The following is a 26633-nucleotide window of genomic DNA, read 5'->3' on the forward strand; positions in this document are numbered from 1 at the left end:
TATTTGAATACGCGCTGCACAGAGGTGAGCACCTTAGGGGTTCTCTGCCTGCCGCTATGTATTTTACTACTTTATTGCTGCTATCCTTCGAAGTTTACACAAGATTATAGACCACAGCCCTTATACTCGCATTTTTTAATTTTAAACTGGTGTTTGCACATATTTTAACCTGTTCCTTATCACCTTGAAGCTGCCTGCCGGCATTATACACTTCCTGGTTGCCCGTGGTGCCATGGAGAGCTGCCATTCTCGGCAGTTTTCTCTCTAGTTCTTCTGGCACACTGGGATATTTACATGCACGCTGTGTGGACGTGCAGCGGATGCGCGCAGCAGGCCTGCTGCATGTGCACCTAAGGCAAGCCTGTCTGCGCCCGTCAGCGTCCCGTCAGCAGCCAGCACCAGCCATGCTGCCCGCAAGTATCCAGACGCTGAGCTCAGACAGAGTATCACTGAGGCTACCTTACGGGCCCTTGATCCTTCTACTTGCTGCCATTTGGTAACTGGGATGTGGCTGAGGAGATGAATTATGTCTGTCCATCCTGCGGGTTAAAGATGGGCTTGGGGCTTGCGTTTTCGGATACAAAAAGTGTACCCCTTCTGGCCATTCGATTAAGGGCACCTCCTATTCGGGCAGCCCTGATTAATGCTTATTCGCTCAGGAAACTTCATCAAGGTGTCTTCGACCTTTTAGAGGACAGCTCACTTAATTTGCTGCTCCTGACTGAAACCTGGATTGACTCCACATCAGATCAGATTAGCACCCTGGCCACACGTGTTGGTTATAAGATCTCTAGAGCCCACCGCCCGGGAGAGAGGGGGTGGTGTGTCTATTATTTATAAGAACAAGTGGGATCTTCGCAGAGGGGTTGTCACTTCGTGGGGAGGGTGCGAAGCTCTTGACTTCAGCATTCGCTTCTCAGCACAATTTACCCAGGAGACTCTTTGATTTATAGGCCCCCTGGCCAGGTGGGATCTTTTTTCCAGGCTTGTGGAGATGCTGTAATTTCCAGGGCAGTAAGATTTGCTATGATTTTACTATCCATCTGGATCAAGCGAATATTAAGGATGCGCGGGAACTTCTGGACATTTTACATCTAGCTGAACTTGACCAGCATGTCAGCCTTCACACTCATCAGGCCAGCCATTTACTGGACCCTGTTTGTTCCAACTATTTCATTAAAGGATCCCTGTCCGCTCTCTTGGTCGGATCATTACTTAACCTACTTTTAGTGGGAAGTGTCCAATGCTGAGCCGTTAGCACGTTCGTTCCGCAAACCAGCTTTTGGGAAATTGACCCGCTTGAACTCAATCTGGCCTTGGAATCTTCAAGGCCCATTTTGGAAGGGAAGCTTGAGGAGCATTAGGCTGGGTTCACTAGTTGGGTTGCTAAGGCAGTAGCCATGGTGGTCCCTCAATGGCCCATCAGGTTGGCTAGGTAATCCCCTTCCAAACCCTGGTACCACTAGGCCCTCAAAGCTTTGAAGCATGAATGTAAGTTCCTTTAGCGGGCTTGGCGCGGGGATGGATATTGCCTGGCAGCTAAGCGGAAGTTCAGAGATAAACAAAAAATATACTATGAAGCTATGACGCTGGCTAAAGTGCAATTTTACTCAGCCCGCATTGAATCAGCCAGTAACAACTCCAAAGAAATCTTTGCTATCGTTCAGAGCTTCACGTCCCCTCTGGCCCAAGCTAGGGTGTCGCAATCTTCGCCTACTTGGTGCAACACTCTCTCATACTTTTTTAGGAAAAAGATCCGGACTATTCAGGCGGCGTTCACTCCCTGTAGTACCAGCATTGGGGTGTCAGTGGAGTTTCACTCTGCTGATCCTGTTTGTTCTCTGTCCATATTTAGTTCAGTCGATCATCCGGAAACTCTGAAAATTCAAAAGGGTCTAAAGTCAGGCTTGTTCTCAGACCCCTGTCACGCTTGGCTATTGGCAGCAGTGGCATTGGCCACAAATACAGAAGTGAATACCATCATCAACATGTCTCTTCAGAAAGCTGATGTACCACAGGCTAGGAAGAAAGTTAAGATCTTGCCACTTCTAAAAAAGCCATCATTGGACCCCCTTAGCCCAGGGAACTACCAGCCTATCTACCTCCTACCTGCTCTAGCTAAGGTGTGTGAGAAGGTGGTTAATAAACAGCTTACAGGATTTGTGGAAAGGAAGGCGCTACTGCATCCAGCCCAATCAGGCTTTCGGGCGTCACATAGAACAGAATCAGTTCTGGTTGAGGTGTCGGATACCATCCGTGAGTGTTTGGATGCTGGCGGGAGAGCCGCATTAATTTTGATGGACCTCTCAGCGGCCTTCGATACAGTCCCGCACTCACTCCTCCTGGCACGATTGGCCAGGATCGGTGTGTCGGGTACCCTTTGGGGTTGGTTCAGGTCTTTTATGGAGGGTCGAGTCGAGCAGATTTGGCTCCCACCGTCCTTCTCCTCCCCTCAGCTAGTGACTACTGGAGTTCCCCAGGGATCCTCCCTTAGCACCCTTCTTTTTAATATCTATGTTACCCCACTGATACATCTGGCGGAGGAGTTGGGGGCCAAGTTGATGGCCTATGCTGATGACACCCAGTTGCTTTTTACCTGGGACAAAGATGTAGATTCTGTGCTACTGGTTCAACATTGCTTTTCTTCTATTTTTTAATGGTTGGCAGATGCGCAGCTAAAGTGTAATGAAGCGAAGTCTGAGATTTTGCTTTTTGAAAAATTCCCTCCCAACTTTCGAGAGCAGCTCTGGCCTCCTGAGTTTTCATTGTCTACCTCCACAGGGAAGCTGGCTAAAAATCTGGGGGTATGGTTTGATGAGAGCCTTTCTTTTTCGACACACATCCGCTGTGTCAGCCTTCTTAAAACTCTCAGAAGATTTTTTCCCCTTTTAGCTCAGGCAGCGAGGAAAACGGTTACTTGTGCACTGATTCTATCACAGCTGGATCACGCCAACACCCTTTTTGCTGGTATTCCGGGCTACCTGTTGAAAAATGTACAGGTGGTTCAAAATACGGCAGCCAGACTCCTATCGGGCACTTTGGCTAACAGCTTCCGTCTTCAGTTGCAAACCCTCCATTAGCTCCTTATGATAGATAGAGTTAAATTTAAATCACTGATTTTGTCCTATTTTGCCCTTCATTGTTGCGGTCCTCGCTACTTGCAGTGATGTTTCTCCTTTTATGTTCCTGTGCGATCCCTATGATCCTCATCCCTACGTGTTGTCCAGATTCCCCGCTTCAAGTTTCAGAAGCGAGGGGGCACCTCCTTTGTGGTGAAGGCTGTTGTTGCCTGGAATGCTTTTTCTCTTGCCCTGCGCAGTAGTCAGGATCCAGTGGCCTTTAAGAGGAAACTTAAAACACATTTTTTTGCTTGAATCTCACTTTTGATACCCTGCAAGGCACCACGCCCAGATACTCATGAGTAGCTGTGGGTGTTACAAATTAATGTAACATAACAAACATAACACAGTTAATTTTCTATAGGGTTGTTAACAATGTATTGTAGTTTGTTTGTCTGTTTTGCCGCCTGAATGGGTTAGCATTTACTTTTACATCTTCGGGGTGCGCTGTGCAGATGCGTTCCGATGTTCCTTACGTCATGCATTAGATGCCATGCGGCGTTCAAAAGTGGAGGCCTCGGTTGGCGCTCTAGTTGTTGAAATGCACACATCCCAAGGATTCGACGCTGTGTCCAAACGTCCGTTTACATCACTTCAGCTTGGTTACTTAATGTCAACTGCATTCGGCTTGGCAGGTTAATTCGAAATAGATTCATTAGGAGTCTTCTCGTCGGCCGTTAATAGGTGATTTACTATTGGGTGTGCCAGTGCTCCGCTTGACTTAACAGATAGACCCTGTGATATTATACTTAGCTTGTTTAACATTTAGTTTTTTAATTTGGTGTAATCCTTTATGCTTACACTTTCACTCATGCTAGCCCGTGTTTTGCTTTATTCACCCCGTAGCAGCTGTATTCAATGCTTGGTCTTTTATATTCAGCACAATATTCATGCAGTTAAATTTACTCGTTTATGCACTTCTTTTCCAGCCACGTGGTATAGCGTGACACTAGATGCGCTTTAGTTCTTGTCTTTATTCGGCGTGAACCTCCATTGGTTTTGTGATCCTCTTACACTGCAACATGAAGCATGGACAATACATAATATTTAATTCAGGTATGCTCATATTTGCCTTTTACGTCTTTTACGTTGTGTATCCAATTGGCTTTTCTTCCTCACGACTCTATTTGATTAACGAGGTACGCATCATGACACATCTGATCTATCTTAGACGGGGCACATGCAGTATGGGTTCATGTGCATGGTCCATAGTGGGAGTTTTGAAACAATGATCTACCCGGCAATGGCCACACTTTGTCTCACTGTTTTTTCTCATGTTTTTTCTCACCTTTTTCTATTGACGGATTCCTTTGTGCAGGTATCAGGTGTTAATTCTTACTACTTTTCTACTCTTTGTTTTACACAGATTTGGGATTGTGGCTCGGGTTGTTCCACTGTATATGGTATTACTGTATTTGGACTTTGTCGTGTTTTATTTCTTTTCAGATCTGTACTAGGACTTCGTACCAAGTTTTCATCTTTTAACCTGGGCAAATACCCTGCTAAATCTCATACATTTTTTGCTTCTGGGACCGCATTTTTTGGTGGGTACCATGTGAAAATTATTCACTTGTCAGGCTGTATGTAGTACTGGATGTATGTGCCGCATAGCAAATGTATACAATACAGATTCTTTTATACCAACTTAGTTTAGGTCAACCATATGTGGTGCAGTGACCTGTCCCTTGCTTGTGCTCTCATGATCTGGTGCACTCCAACAGTTGCGATTGGTTTGTTCTACCCTAGCCTTTTATGTATTATAAGGCTTAGGTTTTGGTTTACAGCGTATTTCTGCTTGCTCACAGTGTTAGTAATCTTGTTACTTGTTTTATCTGTCGTTTTGGTCCACTGCTTATCTTTGTGAGTGTTTTTGTCTGTTTCAAGAACTTTGGCTAGTTTTTCCTTTTCTTGTTTATATTCTCTACTTTTCTGTCTTCTTTATTTCTAAATACTTGATTGTTTTTTTTTTTGCTTTCAATTACATGATTGTTTCTCCATGTTTGATTTCCTCCTTGTTTGTTTTTTAACTTCTTTGTAGTATTGGCCGTTACCATACTAGGCCTTTCTGATTGCCATTTCTTGATTTGAGGTGGAGTTACAGTATATGTGTATATATGTGAAAACCTTGTAAGTGTTATATGTAGATATTGACTAGATGGATTGTTCAATTATTGATTTTAGATCCATGTTTTCGAAATAGATATGTGTTTTTACATGTTGTTTAAATGTTGTAAATATGTGTCAAATGTAAGACTTATTTATTTATTTTATTTATTTGGCATACTTATATAGCGCTAATCTGTCACCCAAAGGGCATCCTGGTGCTTTGACTAGATCAGCCACAGCTATCGAAACGAAAGTAGGCTGCTCTAAGAAAAACAGATGCAAAGTTAGACTATTCTGGGAAATAGATGGGTTTTCAGCCCTTTTTTAAAGGCTAGGAATTCACCCTGGCTTCTTAACGAGAGCGGGAGAGAGTTCCAGAGTTTGGGGGCCGCAAAACTAAACGACCGTCCACCCATCCTTACTCTCTGCACTCTAGGAACTGACACCAATTACGCCGACGAGGAGCGCAGGCTCCGAGATGTGGTATACCAGGAGAAAAGGTTCTGTAACAGCACTGGGCCCTGTCTATGTAAGGCTCTAAAGACAAGACAGGATGCTTTGAAAAGGATCCGCTGGTGAACCGGCAGCCAATGTAGATCTTGTAATGCCAGAGTAGAAGAGGCAGCACGTGGTCGAGATAGTGCCAGCTTGGCTGCCATGTTCTGGACCCGCTGCAGCCTGCCCACTAGCATTTTAGGCGCCTCCAGAAGTAGTGCGTTGCAATAGTCCAATCTGCTTAGGATCAGACCCCGCACTACCTCTGGCCTAGCCTGCGCTGGAAGAAGTGGTAGGACCTTCCGCAACATCCGAAGCAGCAACATGCAAGTGGCCACAGACTTATTTACAAAAAGATCCAGTTGAAGGTTGGGGCCAAACATGACCCCCAGATTGCGGGCAGACTCTGCGGCCGTCACCGTCCCATGGAAAGAAGGAGGCCAGAACTCATCCGGTAGAGCGCGTGGTACACGGTCATTGGAACAGTAGAGAACCTCCGTCTTAGATCCGTTGAACTGGAGGGAGTTGGAGCGCAGCCAGTTCGAAGTGGCAGTCAGGCAGCGATGGAAAGTCTCTAAAGAGACGGCATCTTTGCCCTCCAATGAAAAAACCAACTGAGTGTCGTCGGCGTAGTTAAACAGCCAAATGCCGAAAGATTTTATCAGTTGGATCAGAGGGCGGAGATACAAGTTGAAAAGTATGGGGCTGATGGCCGAGCCCTGTGGTACCCCCTGCCCAACTTTCCTCACATCCGACTTAAAAGGCGGCAGAGCCACTACCTACTGTCTGTTATCAAGATAGGAAACTAACCAATCCCTGGCCAGCCCCGTAACACCGCTCTCCTCCAGTCTCCTGATAGGGGTGGAGTGGCACACCGTGTCGAACGCGGCCGACATGTCGAGCAGCACTAGAAAGTCTGCCCGACCTGTGTCGACCCGCGCACGAAGATTGTCTAACACGGCTACCAGCGCTGATTCTGTCCCATGCGCTGGCCGGAACCCAACCTGGGCCACATCCAACCATTCGTTATCCTCGAGAAAACTAGATAGGGAGCGGGTGACCAGCTTCTCCAGGATTTTGGCCGGAAAAGGGAGCAGGGAGATCGGTCTATAGTTAGACAGACAGGTGGGATCGAGTGAGGGTTTTTTCAGGAGGGGAGAGACTCCCGCTAACTTCCAACTCTCCGGGACGGTTGCAGTATCCAACGACTGCTGGCAGATGGAATACAGCGGGTGGAAAAGTTCATCCTGGAGTGCTCTCCAGATCTTATGTGGAAGGGGATCTAGCGGCGAACCTGAAGATACCGTCTGTGCCAATTTACAAAACTCCTCAAAAGAGGGCAAGGGAAAACGACTTAATTGAAGATGATTAAGAGAGTCATCCGGAAATCCCTGGCGAAGATGGCTACAGCTAGTAGGCTCCTCCGGAGCTCCCTGACTGAGATACCGAAGACTCTCCCGGGGTCGACTGGAAGACTCTTCCGGAGCTCCCACAATGAGAAAAGTATTTCTCGAGGAGGGTCGACTGGAAGACTCAACCGGAGCTCCCGGGCCAAGAGAAGGGTTGCTCATCTGGGGTCGACTGGAGGTCACCTCCGGATCTTCCAGGCCAAGAAACAGATGACTTAACCGAGGTCGGCTGGAGGATTCTTCCGAAGTTTCCAGGTCGAGAGTCGGCTGGGGTCGACTGGAAGATTCTGCCGTATTTTCCAAGGTGGAATGACTGGATAAACAGTCCAAGGGAGACGATAGAGATAGAGGCTCCTCCGCAAGTCCATTTAAAATCGTGGAGATCTTAACCTCAAAGAAAACTGCCAAGGAATCACATAGAATCTGTGAGACTGGAATAGTATTTGAGGCACCAACCGGATGTGAAAGATCATTCACAATCTTAAATAAAGATTGAGATTTATTGGTTGACTGATTTAGCGTATCCTCCAGATAAAGTGCCTTAGCACACTTAATCTGTGCTTTATATTCCTGTAGTGTCGATTTGAAAACAGTTTTATTCGCTTCTAGATAATGCCTTCTCCACACCCTCTCTGCCCGCCTGCATCTCAACCGTAGCTGCAAAAGGTCAGGGGTGTACCAGGGCATAGCGTGGTTCTGTCTGTTCTCCAATCGACGCAGTGGAACCGCCTTATCCAGGGAATCAGACATCTGCCGACATAAGCTAGCATAGCTTTCGTCGACGTTGTTTCCCAGTGCAAAACCTTCAGGAAGGAGGATGAGCGCGGCCGAGGATCTAAAAAGTCGGGACCAAGGTCTACCTATTTTAGTATTGCTCTTACCAGTATCACCCGTGGCTACCGGGATGCAAAGATGAAATAGAACCAGCGCATGATCCGTCCAGCATTGAGGCAAGATGTCATTCACCACTACATGTTGGACGTCAGCAAACACCAGGTCCAGAGCATGGCCTTTCTGATGGGTCGCAGAGCAGACCAGCTGCTGCAGCTGGATGTTCTTACAGGCCTGACAGAGGTCGTGATAGGCAGAGTCCAAAGGCCCATTTGGCCACAAATTAAAATCTCCCAAAACAATCAGTCTATTATGAGAGTTGGAAAGATCATAGATCATAGATAAGATCAGAGTAGAGGGGGCCTTGCCCGGTGGTCTATAGCAAAGCACTCCTGAGTATAGCGTTTTCTCCTGTCCTTTAAGGGAAAAACCCATAAGCTCAAAACCCTGCACCTCCTTAATATGCAGCTGCGATAGAGCCAAGGATTCCCTAAAAATAAAACCTATACCACCACCTCTGTTATTCACACGAGGGGTGTGCCTGATTTTATCGCCCTGAGGGCATGCCAGACCCAATTCTACCTCACAGTCCGCACAAGTCCATGTTTCCGTGAGGAAGAGCACGTCAAGCCCACAGGACTCAATAAGGATAGCAATCTCCATGTGGTGCTTACATAGAGAGCGGACGTTCAGTAGACCACATAGCAGTTGCTCTGGTTTAGTCACAGGAGCAGCCTGCTGAGGTCTGAACTGCAGGAGATCATTCCTAGAGAATACTATACGTGGGCTGGGCGACAAAACAGAGTGAGCGGTCCTAGGCGCGTCCGTTGCGCGAACGGGCGCAAACGGGCTTACCTCCGCCTACGTCGCGCCCGCTGCGCGCAAAGGAGGTGGCCATCTTATTCACCAAGGTGTCGCGAAATTCCTGTGAGGGCAAGCCACTGGCCCCTCACGCAAGATGGCGCCTAAAGATAGTAATGATCTTTCGTGGTCCTAAACCAATATGGCGGCCAAAAGCGGCGAGATCCTGAAGAGCCCCCTGCTGTCCCTCTTTCCCAGCAAATATGGGTGCCAGCCAATTAGTATGCGGGTAAGTCCTGACTAAATAGTCCCCCACACAAGAAGAGAGCAATGGCATTCTAACGCTGACCAGCGCGAGCGCAATCAAATGAATGCCAAAAGGTATTAGAGTACAAACTAATATAGCAGGTAATTTAAAATGTTAAAAACAATAGCAGATAGCAACAGCATACATCGCGCATCGCGTAGCAGGCAAATGTTTCTTTATATATTGTCGTTTGTGTACTAAGTTTGTGACAGTGTTGTATTGTTATTTACAGCCCTGAAGAAGCCCACAAGGGTGATACGCATTGGCTGAGTTGTATAAATTACGAATAAAGAATTAATTACAGCATTGAATGGAATTATGAAAGCTGTTCCTGCCATCGTGATTCTTTTTTGTTTCAGGAATTTTGTCGAAGGATTGTTCTTCAGTTGTCCTTGCATATGTGCCTCTCTTACCTTTGTGTTTGGATGTTGTATTTAAGACTATTTATGGTGGCTGGTCTTTAGACCTGGGCTTTTTGCTAGACACTCTTTGGGAAGCCATAACTAGTTTTTTTCTGAATATTTTTTATATAACATAGATAGTGGTGCGGCATCAAATACCCTGCCACCTTGATATTGTGTGTTAGAACCATGCATAATGTATGACAAGTAAATCTGTAGAGTGCCTGTTGGGGTTGGAGCTCAAGCATAACAATGCAGGGATCATTCTACTGTATTTGGACTTAATCTTTTTGTCAATCTTTCTTCAGCCATTTTTAATCCCTCTATAAGAGGCCCAAGTACTAAGGACAGGTACATTTTGGCATAGTGACTCTTTAGTGAAATAAATTTACTGCAGGTTTGTACTGAGGAGAGTTGTCTCAAGACAAAGCTATAGTCAGGTCTTCTGGAATTATGCGACAATGGAGAGATAAATTATATGTCCGTACAGAAAATTAAATAACTATGGAGAAGATACAGTGGTTGCAGAGTCACAACATTTCAGTGGTCCCGTGTACAGTCATGAAATCAGGATTACAGCTTTGTTTAGAGTTAGGTAGAAAGACGAACACATTATTGCCAATGCCTTTAATGCAAGCTCTGCACCCAATTTGGAGCATGAGAAGAAGTGGGAAATTAGCAAGCTAACACAGTGGAGCAAATAGCACATTATATTAGAGATGCTGCTGCAAAACAAACACAAATCATGTACATGACTGACTAGTTCAGGCCACCAAAAGTATATTATAGGCATATTTCAGAGATACGTAAATGGATTCTGATTATGCAAAAATGTTGGGCCAGGTGGCCAAAACTAGGATAACATACTGGTATGCAATAAAGGAGCTAAGCATTACCAAACACGTGCAGGTTGCAGCCGGACACATCCTGGCCGCTGAAGAATTCCTACACAATGTAATTAAGGCTGGCAGAATATGAGGACAGCCAGAGAAAGGCAAGAAGCAGGGCTTCTGACTTCACTCAATATGAGATCATTTTTGGGTCTAACAGAAACCTAAATAGCTGCAGTTCTACAGATGCTGAGGGATATTCTTGGAGGTGTGGTTTGATCTATATAAACCCGTCAAGCACTCACATATCGCATTTCCCTGCCAATACTTTATCTATATATATTCAAGTGTGCTCTGGACGCAATACAAGTAAGGTGAACAAAGGTCTGTTAAAGCTGCTGTTGCAATAATATTAACAAAACATGCTGAAGCATTCACCTAACTATAAGGCAGTGGAAGGTTCTGGAGGTCCCTTTGCCTTCATGCACTAAGATGAAATCAGAGATCATTGGAATTCCAAAGCGCTGCTTGATGGAAACCCACAATCTTGATCAGAATTAATGTCTAAAACTACAAAGGATCAAATACACAAAAAATGTTGATAGCACTTAAAGAACTGCAACCTACATTGAGATAGGTGATTTGGGAATGCTGCACCACAAGACTAAGGACCAGATTTAGCGGTTGGTGGATGGACTATCGTTCCTCCATCATGATGGAACTTATTGCTCATAAGGCTGTCGATTAACTCTCTGCCATATTTAGGGTTTTGGCTAATGGACCGTCATCCATCATAATGGAGGAAGGAATGTCAGTTGTCCTTTATGGTTTAAATTGTTTTTATTAAATTCGAGAAAGTAAGAAGGTCATACATTACAAAAGCCTCCACCTACATCCACCGGCCGGTGGGAAGTATGCATTTAAACTAAAACTGTAGATAGAGAGAGAAAAAAGTGGGAAAGAAATGAGAGGATGTTGAGATCCAGTCCCTGTGTGAGTGTGAGGTGAGTCTGGCATGCATCCCATTTGTGAACCCAGCAATGGGCGGATAGCAGTGTCTTACTCGTGTCGGTGGAGGGAGCTAGTGAGGCAGAGCACTCTGAAGTAGTTTGGGCAAGTGAGTTCTCTAAATTTATTGGACAGAAATTCTATGGCGGACCCCCATGTTTTATGGAACTTGGGAATGAGCATGTAAGGTCTGCCATGATTTTTTCCATTCCCAATAATTCCCACATTTTATACAGTCAATCCAAGTGCAATGGTACTTCCTCAGCACCCCATCTAGCTAGTAATACCTGCTTGGCTGCCCCTAATTCCAACGCAATTGCTCTGCCTCGCCCCTATTTGAGGGGGAACATCAAAGCGTTAAGCAGCCCCAGAAGGATAAAAGAGGGAAGCTTTGGCAAATCTGTATGATATATTGAATCAATGTCTTGGAGGGTTACCTCCCAGAACGTCTGTATTTTTAAGCAAAACCAAATGATGGGAGTAAGATTGCCCAGCTGCCAACAGTTCCGCCAGCATTGTCCGGTGCCCCCCGGTTTCCACTTAAGTAGCTTGTCCAGAGTAAAATACCAGTAATGTGCGATCTTTAAAAACATCTCCTTACCAGGCGGAAGCTCTAGCCCTATATACAATATCAATCCACTCTTTGGGTGAGAATTCATACTTGAGTTTGCTTTACCACAGACGCTACATGGGAGATTTACTGGTCTGGCTAGGGGTGTTTAAAAAGGTATAGATTTCCGATAACAGCTGTTTGTCTGTTGTTCTAGTGATGTACCATTTCTTAAGTTTTGTTAGTTGACGACCAGTGTGGATGCTCATCTGTGGCTGGGTAACCCAATGTAGAGGGCTAGATATTGCCAGTATTCCTGCCGAGTGACCCCATATCCCTCCATGAGGCTGAAGAACTCCATCACCCCATGTTCATCAAATATATCCCCTATATGTTTACAGTTGGCCTCTTGCCAGTGGAGAAAGCTATTCCCGGTGTGAGCTGGCGGGAAGTCAGGGTTTCCGATAAACGGGGACAAGGGTGACATTGGAGTCGACAAGCCGAGTGGCCCCTGCACCCTGTCTCATACCGCCATGGTAGCCCTCAGAACCGGTGACACGTACACTCCGCATGGATGGTGCATTCGGGGGAGCCACGGGACCTTCCAGATGTGCATGCCTGCTAACAAGCAGTCCATGCAGCACCAATGTTTTTCGAATTCGAGTTTATACCATTCAAGCATATATAACGGAGTTGTGCAGCCTGGAAATATCGCTCTAGGCATGGGACCCCCAGGCCCCCGTCTGCCTGCTTAAGGTATGTCAAATGACGGGCCATTCTCAGTCTCTTACCTCCCCAGATAAAGGTTCAAATGAGATGTTGCATGTGTGCTAGCAGGTTAGGAGGGGGGCTAAGTGGCAACGTCTGCATCACGTAAAATATCCACGGGAGCGTGGTCATTTTAACGGCTTCTAGTCAGCCGAGCCAGGACAGAGTATGCCGTTTCCAGCCAGTAAGCTTGCTTCGAATCCCAGCCAGGAGGTTAGTATAATTTACTTGTGCTGTTTTGGCCACTGTGCGGAACATCTGCAGGCCCAAGTACTGGACACCTTCCGTAGCCCACCAGAAAGGAATCCCTGAAGAAAGAGCAAGCTGTTCTGCCTGCAGGAGGGTCAAGCTCAGTGACTGTGGTTCACTTTAAAGCCTGATGCCAGGCCAAATACTTCTAGCTCCTCCAACAGAGAGCCCAGCTAGAGCTTAGGTCGGGTTCAAAAGAGGACCACATTGTCCGCATATAGCGAGATCTTGTGTACCCTATCTCCCATTTTAATCCCCTAGATCCCCGGGCGTTATCGCAAAGGGTTCCATTTAGAGTGCGAAGAGTAGTCGCGACAATGGGCAACCCTGTCTCGTGCCCCTCCAAATTTGAAATGGCCTCGATGTGACCCTATTCACCCTGATATGCGCCTGTGGGTATGCATAAATGCAGTCCACCCACTTCAAAAACTGTCTCCAGACCCAAACTTGCACAACATCTGTGTCAAGTGTGCCCAGTGGTCCTGGTCAAAAGCCTTGTAGGCATCAATCGACAGAAGGAGCGCATGCATCTGAGTACGTTGGGCTTGCACAGGCGACAGGTCCCATCGCTGCAGTTGCGCTCCAGAATAAACCCAGATTGAACAGGGTCCATCAACCCCTGCATGTGGGGTGCCAGTTTATTCACCAGGATGGTCGTAAAGATCTTGAGATCGACATTGAGCAATAAAATGGGGCGGTAGGAGGTGCACTCTATAGGGTCCTTACCCGGTTTCGGGATCTTGATGACTTCAGCCATGGTCATGGTCGGGGTCAGCCTGCCTATGTTACTAAAAGAGTTGTACAATTTGACTAAACCCGGAGCCAGTTCTTGGGCAAAGAATTTATAGAATTAGGTCGGGAGCCCATCCTCCCCTAGTGCTTTTTCCTGAGGCCTATTATGGCATTCAGAACTTCATCAATGCGAATGTCCATATTCAAGCAAGCTGCCTCTGCAAGTGGGATATTGCCTTGCCACCTTCAGGTCCAAGTCCTTGGCACTATAGAGCTCTGAGTAGAAGGACTAAAATCTGCCCGCTATGTCTTTCTCAGAGCTTAAGAGTCCCCCCTGCGTGGTTCTAACTTGCCTGATCCTGTGCTCAGTCCTCTGTGCTCGCAGCAAAGCTGCCAGGAGTTTCCCAGCTTTATTACCACCAGCACAGTATCGCTGTTTGGTCCAGAGAAGCAAATACTCAGCTCGGTCACAATCGAGGGCCTGCAGATGCTTCGAGCAGCCGTAAGCTGTCTCCGGACCATAACAGTCCCTGTCCTGTGGTGCACTTTTAATTCCTTAATCTGGGATTCCAGGTGTTCCCTTTTCTCCTTTATATCTTTGTTAACTCCTGCCGCTATCATTATGCAGCGCCCTGGGGCGACAGCTTTTAGCACGTCCCAGACGATAGCGGGTGAGGAAGCCCCTGCTTTGTGAATCTCAAGATACGTCTTGATCGTTTCCTATATTTCTTTGAGGTTGGCCTTGTATCCAAGAAAGTTATGATTAAGTCTCCACTGCCTGCATCTCCGGCGCTCTCCCGAAATGTTCAGCTCCAGTCAAATTGGGGAATGATCTGATAGGCCTGTAGTCCTTATCAAGGTGTCTGTGGTATCACTGGTCACCCTGGGTGATGTCAAAAACCAGTCGATCCGGGCATATGTTTGGTGTGCCGCTAAAAAGCATGTGTCAAGTCAAGTCAAGTCAATAAATTTATATAGCGCGCTACATACCCAGAGGGTCTCAAGGCGCTTGAAGAGGGGTGGGGAATTACTTCTCGAATATCCAGGTTTTAAGTTGCTTTCTGAATGCTAGGTGGTTTTGAGTGAGACGAAGGTGCATGGGAAGTGAGTTCCAGGTTTTGGCCGCTAGGTAGGAGAATGATCTTCCTCCCATGGTGGTTTTGTTGACGCGGGGAACAGCAGCGAGGGCTTGGTTGGAAGAGCGCAGCTGGCGGGGGGGGGGGTGTAGAAGGAAAGACGTGTATTGAGGCATTCGGGTCCAAGTTATTCCTAGCAGTCAGGTTTAACTACTTCCGCACATCCGTCAGGCCTAGGTCCTGCAGTTTCTGACGCATGGAATCAGAGAGCGCCCCTGAATGCCCCTGTCTCTGTATGGATCGGTCCCATTGCCCATCATGTTCAATGGTAAAGTCCCCCCCTAGGACCAGGTCTTCATCTGGGGATCCCAAGATCGCATTCAAGGCTTCATTGAGCAACAGCTCCTGTTGCTCATTTGAGCTGTAGATGGATGTAATGGTGTATGTGGGGTACCTATGAGGACTCTAAGACCTAGTGTCATGCCCGGTATCTCGATCTGGGTGCCCACCACCTGGCCCCAAAAGTGTGTAGCTATGAGGATTGCCACCCCTGCCTTCTTATCCCCCAAGGTAAAGAACTATTGCTTATCAAACCACCGGGAGCGGAGACATTTCCAATCTGCCCGCACCAGGTGAGTCTCCTGAAGCAGGCAGATATCACTACCCAATTACTTCAGAAATGTTAAAGGCCCTCCTCTTCACTGGGGACTTGAGGCCTCTGACATTGAGGTTCAAAATGCTAAGTTTAACTATAACCATAGAGTCGTGTCCAAATCAATAAGCCGTTGTTGGGCCTCTTCTGCGTGTGTGTCAGTACCCGGGCCCACCGAACTGCCCCCGCCCTCACCACCCGCTCCCGGGCCCCCGGCGTAGATGCACTCCACCCACCCCCATCCTACTTGAGTAGTTAGTGAGTAGTTAGTGCGGACCTCGTGTGTCCTAAGAGAAGAAAGAAAAAATAAGAAAGAAGGACAGGCAGAAAGATAAACCAAGACAAAAAGGGCGCCAAAGGTTTGGCTATACTCGCACGATTGTTCTTGGGTCCATGAGTTCGATAGTTCAACATTTCCACAACATAGTGGAGCCTGACCCACTGAGGCGGGTTTTCGATGTCTCTGCACCAGAGGCATGCATATAGAGATAGGAGGAGAGCATAACTATAGAATTTGCTCTTCATAACTGGGGCTTCCTCAGACTGCTCTCTGTTCTGGAGCTGTCGCAACAGCGCCTCTCTCATGCTGACTTTCTGTAGCCGTGGGTTTAGTAGGTTTTCCCCTTTTGCTCCTGTTCCGCCCACCAGATTTCAGCTTGGTGAGAGGAGCAACGTCCCCCTGTGCAGCTCCTGAGGCATCATTGTTGGTCATTTCCAGGCCCAGCACGTCCTGGGTTTCCTGAAGGGAGCGTACTGCATGAGTCTCTTTATCCCACACAAAGGACAGACGGAAGGGGTGACCCCATCTATATCGAATTCCCTTGTCGGGTAGGAAGGCGGTGGTGGGTTTCAGGGCCTTGCACCTTTGGAGAGTGAGTGGGAACAAGTCCTGGAAGTGTCCAATCTGGAGGCCCACGTAAGCTATGGTCGCTCTGTCCGTTGTAGCTGCCATGATGATTTCCTTCTGCTGGAATGAGTGAGGGCACCTTAGGATATCCTGTTGTTGTCCAGGGCCATGAGTTGGATGCCCAGCCCGATGTGTTTTGTCCAAAACAATTTCTTTATCCCCCAGTTGTGGTGCCACATGTTTAAAGAGTCTGATCACCCAGTCCTCCAGCTTACCCCCATTGGCGAGGAGATCACTCCCTTTACGCCAATGTTGGATCTTCGGGTGCAATTTTCAAAGTCTCCGAGCCGGAGAAGCAACTCCGCATTAGAGTCTTTCAGCTCCAGTAGCTCCCGGGTTTGTTCCTTGATCTCCTCCTCTCATCGGTCCCCATTCCATTCCAGGGAGTCCACTCAGTCCCCAAGTTCCTGCATCTCCGCTCGGACCTGTTTCATGTCTGCGGCGACATCCCGTCTCAAGGCTGCAAAGTAATCTCTGAGGCTCCAGGAGGCCATGCGTGATGCGTTCGTCCACCTGTCCCTCCACAGGATCCATGTCTGGCCCCTGGCTTAAAAGTCCCTGCTTTTCCGCCTTGGACCCGGGCTTCTGCAAGAGATCTTTGATTGTTGGATCTTTTTTCACTCAGTGGGCAGACATCTTCGGGGGTCCTGCATCTCTGTTAGCTGCACTGGCAGAACTCAGTATGTCTCCTCAGCATCACCTTTGACTTGGGGGCCTGCAACTAGGCACACTATGCCTCTCACCCAGCCGGTCGGGCCTTCCACTCTACTGCTCCGTCTGTTGCGGGGTGCCAAGCGCTTGAAAGGTGCTGTAGGCCCCGGCCCTTGTAGCCAGGACGGTCAAGACCTATCGGGGGTCCCCCCAGGTGAAGCCAGCACCAGTATACGTCTTCTTCTAGGGCCTTGGGGTAGCTCTGCTTCACCGCCTGTCTTCTTCCCCAGCGACCCTCCCCACTATATGTCCTAGGTCCCCTGCGCTATCTTTGGGCTCCTAACAGTCTGGGTATTTGTCGCTTGCCTGGGCCACCCCAGGGGATCTCAGCTTCTCCTCACAGGCTTTTCCTTGGTGATCAGGGTCCACCGTTATTCCCCCATGTGGAGTGCTCCAGTGTTGGTCAAATGCCTGCCTCGGCCAGGATAGGGGTGCTGCCCCAGACCGCAAGGCTCCATGTGTGGGGTGCAAATGCTCCAAGGGGCCTGGGCCTCAATGAATTATTTCCGCTGCCTGCGCACAGGGCCCTGTCTCTGCAGGCCTAAGAGCTCCTCACCTCAACCCTCAAGTGTTCACGGGTGGCCCAGTGGGCCTGGTCCCGACTACTTCTCAGGCCGGCTGCTGCTGCTTGGAGAGGGTGCGTGAATAAAACAGCTCCTCGTGCCCCCCCTGCAGCACCTCCGGGCCAGGCCAGGGGCAGGCCTCCCCAATGCAAGTCTGCCGTGTCAGGGGGCAACCTCACTGTCTCTGGATGCTGTAATCCACCCCATGGGGTCCAAGCTGTGACTCTGGGGCTGATGACCCAGCGGCTCCATGCAAGTCTATTAAGGCCACACCACGCTTCCCTACCGCAGGCCTCCAAATCTTGCTCCGGGGTCACCCCCGGACACTCCGGCAGTCTCTCCTAGGTTTGCAGCGGGCGAGGAGACCGTCCCCCCGAGATCAGGGCCACAGGTACCTCAGCACTTGGGCCACCAACGGCTAGTGCTTGGAGGCCGGTCGTGTCCCGTAGCCCGTTCCGCTGCTGCCATATAGGTCCTGTGGGAGGCTCCGACGAGCGCACTTTGCTTCTTCTGTTGCAGCTCAGCACCCGGAGTAGGGGCTGCCAGTGCAGACTGGCTGCATTAGGGGCCCCCTCACAGCTCCCAGGCATCTCTATCCCCCAACAGGGAGTCGCACCTACTTCGCCCCAATGAGCGGTCATGTGCCTCTGCGCAACCCCGTGTTGGCCTCACTTCGTACTTCGGGTGCAGCCGGCAGCTCAGCACTCTGGGGAACTCAGGCACTCCCCCCTCGACTCTCCAGAGGTATGTTGGGCACCACGGCAACCGGGCACTTCTCGGCAGCAAGGGGACTGTTGGCGAGCAGCAGTTCTACTATCCAGGATGGCGTTACGATGCTTTTTCACGGCAAGGGCGAGCAGAGCTCCAGAGAAAGTCTGCTACTCTGCCGCCATCTTGTCCACGCCCCGTCAGTTGTCCTTTAGATCTCCGTTGTCAGTTCTCATGAGTCTCCATTGATGGGCAGCACTCCATCTGGGTGTTGTCTGCTATCATAGTGGGGTGAAGTGACTGTCATAATGGCAGACGGCAATGAAGGATAGGGTTTCTGATGGCATACTCAATTTCTTCTGCTCAAAACCAACTCAGCAGTAACACCTAGGGTTCCCACCTCTCCTCAAAATGCAAAAAACATGTACCATTCACAACAAGCAGCAGGTCACAGAAGGACAGAGACACATTTGCTCTCCTGCCTTAAATGAAGCTCGGAGACAGTCGGACTTCATTAGCTGTCTAGCCGGTAGATTTGTTGACTGTGTTTATCGCAAGCACACTCAGCTACCTTTGTAAGCTGAAATTAGAATTTATTGTTCTGCGATCAGGTATGAGGGAGTAAACCATCTTTGACTCTCAAGATAGGCTTTTATTACTACTGAGTTACTAATGTGATAGAACTAGTACAGTACTTAGATGTAATAAATAATGGTCTTAGTGCTATAGAATACATAACAATAATGGTGGAGTATTTTTACTGTTACATCATTTAAATGTCCTTGCTATCTAAGTGTGTATTTTCATTCATTCATTCATATTACTTTATTTCAGTACATTGACCATAAAAAAGCATTACAAAAAGTACCATATATAAAAACAGATTTAAAAAGCTTAGACCCAATGAACTAGATAAAATTGGTACAATACACAGGTAAAAATTAATCAACATTAGATCCATTATGGGTTCCTAAAAAATCCTGCGCACCCACCACATAGAAGTTAAAAAACTTGACACTGCTAATACAATTGGCATCTGAGTATTATATTTCAGAAGCCTAAATGCTTTTTCACAACACCTGGTACCTAGGTTCTTGCACAATTGTATCAACCTCCCCTGCCTGATTTTGTTGTATCCAGGATAAAATAAAAATATGTGGGGTTCGGTCTCCTCTCTGCTACTGCATGCTGGGAATTGCCTGCCCATTTGTTGGAAAATGCATGAAGAGGGAGAGAACCGTGCCTGAACTGTAGGTAGAGTTGCCTGGCTAGTGCATGTTGTATCTCATCTAGACATGGCTCCAGTTATAGGTATCCTTTATTTTTCAAGAAATGGACTGTGAGAGAACCACTGGCTGATATTCATGAAGTTGAGCAAGTTTAATCCCCCTGTAGCTACTGGCTAGTTGTTTGCGCGATATTCGACTGAAGGCTGCCTCCGGGTTACTCCACAGAATCTACCTGCCTATATTGTGGAAATGTTCCTTGTTGTAAGCAAACCATGCCAGCTTGCCTATACCAGGGAGTCCCAATACGTCCTTTAACTCTGTCCTATACTCAGTCAGTTCAGGGGTCGCCATTACTTGCTGCCAGAATATTAGGGGTCTACAAATAATTTCCTCGGCGATTAGTCTCACCCCTAAATCCAAAAGCATTGGAGTAGGTGTGGAACTCACTGAAAGGCTAAATAGCTGCCTAAAGAAATTATTCTCAGTCTTCATAATAATTTTTGGTAAGAGTGCCCGCAGTGTTCAGCCCTATACATAGCAGCAGTGCAGCATCCCTTAATTGAGTTTTATAGATCTCTATGACTGGACCTACGGGCTTAAGAAAGTACTTTCTATAGAGATTGGCCAGCCCACCTGTGGTCTGGCTAGCTTGAGACTTGATTTATCAATTTGAAGCCCGCAGTCCATTTTTTCTATTAGGGTGATACATACATAGTCAAAGATGGGTACCCTCTCAAGTTGGATGCCATTCATGTGCGGATTGGGACGGGTCGTGCTAGCGGGGTTAAAAACCATATATTTCATCAAGGATTCTCTGAATACCCAACAGTGCCTCGGAGAGAAAAAGAACGTCATCTGCAAACATCAATGCCGGCACTCTCTTATGAGCCAGTTTAGGAGCGTCCATATCTTTTAGCCCACTCAGAACACTGACCAAACCAGTAATATAAATACAAAATAACTCTTCTATTGACTAGAGATGGGTGAGGTGAGTTCCCTGTACTTCCCATACCTGATTGGGCGTAGTTGCCTTCATGAAAACTTCTTAACTGATTCAAGAGATAATGGGAGACTCCAAGGTCAATTAGTGCCACCCAAAGAGCACCAAATCAAAGGCACCTTTTGAATCCACAAAGACCAAATAGAGTCTACCACCCTTCCAATGCACTGTTTTCCAATAGAGGAGCTGCAGCCTAAATATTTGGTCAACAGTGGGTGTTTTTTTTCTGAAGCCAGCTTGACGTGAGCTCATGACTTTGTGTTCATCCAGCCAGGTCTGGAGGTGATCCAACAAAATCTGAGCAACGTTTTTTTGGGTAACCTCAATCAAACACCACACAAGTATGGATGCCAATTTTTAGGTTCAGCTCAGAAACGATCCCGGTTGTGATATCCAGTCCTGGAGTCTTACAGGGGGCTATTTGGTTTATGGCACTGGTGTCTTCAGTCAGAGTCAGCTCAGGAGTCTCTATATGAGAATTCTGTGGCAGAATACTGGCCTCAGCCTCCAGCAGAGAGTAAAGGGCCTGGTAGTGCTATTTCCAACTATCGGCTGCTATGTTGGGCTCTACAGTCAACTTTCCATTGTTGCAGCCTGTACTGACAATGTTCCAGAAGGCTTTCATATCCTTAAAAACTAAACCCTGTTACAGGGATGCCCATTGATCTATTTCCCAGGTTTTTTTTTACAAATGTAGTGCTATCTTTATAAGAGGAGCTCACTATTTTGATTTAAAATCTGTTATTGGATTGTATAGCCTCGGTCAGAGCCTCTGACAGAGCCCTCTTTGCATCCCAACAGCTGCCATTAAACCAAGACCACTTTACCTGAGTCCCACAGGCCAGAACATATCCAGCAAATTAGCTGTCAATGCCTCATGCGTCTTGGCAACTTAAGTTAAGGGTGTACCAATACCATCTGCGGATGACAGCTTTTCTAATTCCAGAAGGGTCAGTATGATGGATTCGTATAGGGAAGCCAATTTTCCTCCAATCCATAGTGAGTATTAGTCTATCATCTACCGGTGCAGTGAAATCAAAGTTTTTCCCGGCGGCTGCAACTGCAGCTCCAAGATCAGAGCATAATGATCACTATCATGCAGTGGGATGACAGTGAAGTCAACAACCCTACCCCAAATCCTGGTTTACACCAGGATGCAATCTAAGATGAAAGAATGGCCGACCCTGTTAAAGGTTTGGCTCTCTGGAGAATCAGATTTGGTTCGGCCCTTACAGGGTCTTAGGGAGTGGTTTATGGTGAGCGACTTGATCTGAGGGCCAGTGGTGTGCATGCCATAATTGCAGAAATGTCAGGCTCAGGAATAGCCCAAAGCACATCTTCATCAGAAGGTAATGTACCATTAAAATCAATCAGTGGCTCAAACTGACAGTTAAGTTCTCCCCCTTTTACCACCCAGTCATTTTTAGGAAGCCTGGGAATAAAGCAATCTAATTGGTCTAGGGTCCGAGAATCTTGGCTGGGCTTCACGTGCTTAGAGTAGACATTAATCAATACTATTTTAAAATTCAGTGAAAAGGTAAGCAAAGTACACAGGATATCATCGGAATGAGACTCCAGTTGAGTGGTCTTACAACCCAAATGGGAACCTACCCAGGTACATAGCCTCCAGATAGTCTTCCCTTTCCACTTGAGGAGGCAGCTATTCTATGTGCCAAAAACCCCATACACGACACCTCCTCCATTGCCCATGTTTCCTGAAACATACATATATCAAATGAGTCTGCAAACTCCACCCCGGAACTCAATTTGCTTTTAAGGGCCACGACATTCCAGTACAATTTCTTAAATGTATTCAATCCGAGTTGTCCAGCAGTGATACCACCCTGAATGTCAGGCTTTGGTAGTGGTTCGCTCCTGATCTGGTCACCGGGGCTCTTTGCCATAGGACTAGTTGGTTCTCCCTCCCGTAGCATCAGGTTTGTTTTGAAACTTAGGGTTTTTGGATTTCCTAATGGATTGGTCTGAACAGAGCTGTTTCTAAGACTGGGATAAACACACTTTTGTGAGACAATGTCTAAATCAGAACTTTGGGTTTCTGGTAAGCCTTGTATGTTGGTGTGAATATGGGAATCAGTGACACTAAGATGTACATTCATAGGGTTATCCTTAGTGTGCAGCCTTGTAGACAAAAGTCTTTCCATTATATCACCCCTGTCTTGGTCACTTGGGGTCTTTCTCATTTGCACCATCATATTTTGCAACACTGCCCCTTGCAGAACATCCATTTTGTACTTCATACCTGACCATGTATCCCTCTCTAATAGATCCCATTGATGGATGATTGCCTGGTCATGATTTGGTTTTAATGCAGGTCAATGTACCTCTTCCAAGACCCCGAATCTGTTTGCCACAGGCAGATTAAATAAGAGTGGTCTTGGCCGTTGATACTACTGGCCCAGTGGGGATTGGCTTTGATGCCACAAATCCTGCATTGGACCTTTGCACGCCCTGGACTGGGCTGTTAAACTTGGGGTATAAAAGTAAGTGAATGACCTTATTGACATGCCTGCATCCAGGACAAAGTGATGAATTTACAAGAAATGCTCTACAATCTTTGGGTTACAACCCAATCCCCTCATAGATCTTTTGGTCTGTTGCCCACCCAGCTAACCCTACGGTCATGAGAATTTCACCTGCATAGGTATAGGCAAAGTGGCAATACTTTACCAGCCAAAACAGGCATTTGTTCCTGAGTTCTAGCTCTGACCTGCTTTAATATCAGGTAATCTTAGGGGAGTTTTAGTGAAGGTAGAAGACCCTTGTGAGCCATGCCCCTACACATGTTTGCATGCCTACCCTACTCCCTTTTTTCTGGGACCCATCAATGTCCATACTGTCCTTCAGGGTGCCCTTGGCTGGTAACGACCGCACCCCCTGCATGAGTCCAGAGCATGTACTGCCTTCGGCCAGGACCGAGGTCGAGACTTCTTCCCTGGGTTCTTTTGACTTTTCCATGATCTTCACAGCGCCAATGTCAGTATGACAAGAGGAACCAGTTTCACTTGTTCTTGCCGGAGCGGGCCTTGCTTGGGTGTTTCCATCCCTATTCTCCCTACATTAACCAACTTGTAAAGTCGGGCTTCCATAGGGGCAAGCTCGTATCTCACAATAGTTCTAATCTGGCCCTTAGATCTTCCATCAAGGTAGCCACCCAGGGCTGGAATACCACATCTGGTTGTAATCTTTGGCCAATGTCTGGGACCTGGTTACTCAGCGAGTCTAAACTTACAGAAGCCCCGTCGCTTTATTTTTCACTTTACACCAACCCTGTAGCTTGTTTGGGTTTACTGGGATTTGCTGAACCACCCTTGTTCTCGCCTTTCTTCCTCAAGGATGGTATGGTTGTGGTTCCGATTTCGGTACCTGGGGCTTGCAAAGACAGCACAGAGGTATTTTCCAGATTACTGCTGGCTAGAAGTGGGGACAAGTCAGTTGAGGTACATCAGAGTTCTGGGGTTAACGAAAAACGTCTTTCTGTAAGTCCTATCTCCATGGTCACCACCCCGATAGCCCTCTGAAACATCTGATCAATTGAGGTTTGTGGCAAGGGTGTGGGTTTTAACTGGGGCAGCACTTGCTGCTTTTCTTTATTAGATCGCTTCCCCATTTTTGATAATCAATTATGAGGGATGAAATGTTGCCCCTGCTCCCGTACTGTCCACCTCAAACCAGCAAAACAGTTGGAATTATTCTTAGGGAGAAGTGCCAGACAATAGAAAAGCGACAATGCAAGAGAAAAATAAAGAAAAAGTTACTTACTTCCCACCTTTGTCTGCCTCTGCCATCTATTTTATTTATTCATTTATTTATGCATTTTATAAAGCGCACAAATACCCGAAGGTGTCTCGGCGCTGCAGACTAACAAAAGGAGAGGGGACGAGATGGATCAATAATTAAAGAGCCAAGTCTTTATCTGTTTCCTGAAGACAAGCAGGGAAGGGCTGGTCTTAATGTTCGAGGGAAGCTTGTTCCAAAGTTTGGTAGTAGCGTGTAGGAACGATCTGTCACCCCAGGAAGCCTTTTTTGTTCGTGGAAACATAAAAAGATTGGTGCTGGATGATCGGAGTTGCTAGGGGGAATGTAGGGGCAGAGAGACTGTTTGAGAAAATTAGGGCCAGTTGTGTGGATGGATTTGTAGGCAATGAAGAGCGCCTAGAAGTTGGCTCTGCTTCTAATAGGTAGCCAGTGGAGTTGGCGAACTACTTTGAAGATAGGTTTAAATTTGGGGGTACCTGTCATGAGTCTAGCTGCCGCGTTTTGAATTAGATGGAGTTTATTGAGCACTTTTTCTTGTTCATTGACCAAGAGTCCATTGCAGTAATCTTCTTTGGTCCCTACTAATGTGCTGATCAATATTTTGGCCGCTGAGACTGGGAGGTATAGGAGAAGCTTTTTTATGATTTTGATAGAATGAAATGCAGATGAAACTACAGAATTGGCATGGTACATAAAAGAAAGATTGATATCGAAGATGACTCTTAGATTTCTTACTTTGGTAACTGGGAGAGGGGGAATTCCCAGATCGGGCGGCCACCAAAGAGCTGACCAGGCCGGGGTAAGATTGCCAAAAATCATGACCTCTGTCTTAATGGAGTTGAGCCTCAAGGAATTATCCGCCATCCAGGAGCTTATGGCAAGCATTCCTTTCTGGAAGTTGACTGCAACCCTCGCTCGATCATTGTGTATAGCTAACACAAGTTGGGTGTCGTCGGCGTAAGAAGTAAAGCCCAGATTGTGGAATTCGATGATCCTCGCCAAGTCTGTGTGAAAGCGGCAAATAATCAGCAGGACACTGCGATGGGGAACGATTAATATTTATTAAGATGAATTACACAACCTAACGACCTCAGCCACAGCTTATCTCCAGGGACGGCTTTTCTCTCTACCACGGGCGCTCGCCTTGGAATGCTGTTCGCGGCGACATTCTAAATGATGTCACCGCGAGCAGCTCCATTACATGCGGAGCGCCAGGGGGAGAACAACAGTGGGAGATACCACACATCCCCCTCCCCTGCGGAAAAAAGGCATGGGGGTTAACAAAAGGAAAATTGTACAGCAGAACATCACATAATGACATAACAATCGAAACCTCTGGGGATCCCCTGCGGAATGGAGTAAGAGGATGGACGGAGAAAACCAAAAGTGCTGAAGAGCATCACATCATAACATAATGATCAAAATATCTGGGGGGTCTGGTCACTCTCCTGCTAGACCTGCCACCTTGCTGGGGAGTCGGTAACAGCTTCCTAGCGTTAGAACCTTTACTCCCTACCACAACATTTTCCCCCTCTCCTCCATTATTAGGGTCACGCCCAGGTGGGTGAAATCTCACAACTCTTCCCAGGTTCCAGATCTTTCCCTCTTGAGTTTTCACCGCATTCTTGAACAGTTTGGTGATCTTGGTTGGACGACTGTACCCTGACCAATTTGCTCTACCAGTAGGGGTCCTGATCTTGATGTCATCTCCTACTTTGAACCCGGCCTCCTGTGTTGATTTGAGCCTGTCATATCTTTCTTTTCTTTCCATCATGGCTCCCTCTTGTTTCTCCATACTTCTCGTTTCTTTGGAGCGATCCGACCATCCCTTGCACCACCCCATCCATCCTGGGGACAGCTTGGTGTTCGGTATCCTTGCCCGGAGCAACTCGAAGGGGGTGACTCCCGTTGTTTGGTGTGGAGTGAACCTGTACGCTTCTACCCGCCTCCATATTTCTTCCTTCCAGTTTAAACCACTGGCCTTGGCTAGTTGGATGCTCTCTTTGAGGGTTTTATTGAAACGCTCGACCATGCCGTTGGTCTCGGGGTGATACAGGGCACACCGTTTGTGTGTGATGCCACTCCCCTCCAGGAATTCTTCCATCTCTTTGGAACATAGTTGCACCCCATTGTCTGTGAGTAGGCTGCTGGGTAATCCTTCTCTGACAAACAACTCTTTCATGAACTCGATGACAACCTTGGTTGTGACTTCACTCACTAGCCTCTCCTCTGGCCACCTAGAATACATGTCCATGAGCACCAGGATATACGGCGTGCGCACTTCTCCCGTCAATGGACCCACAATGTCCAGGGCCAATTCTTCCCAAGGTCCTGACGGTGGCGGCCTGCATACCATTGGGGGTGTCAGTTGTTTCAAGATTTTGTCGCTGTTGCTGCACGGAAT

This window comes from Lissotriton helveticus, chromosome 7 (assembly GCF_964261635.1).
Source record: "Lissotriton helveticus chromosome 7, aLisHel1.1, whole genome shotgun sequence".
NCBI classification, from domain to species: Eukaryota; Metazoa; Chordata; class Amphibia; order Caudata; family Salamandridae; genus Lissotriton; species Lissotriton helveticus.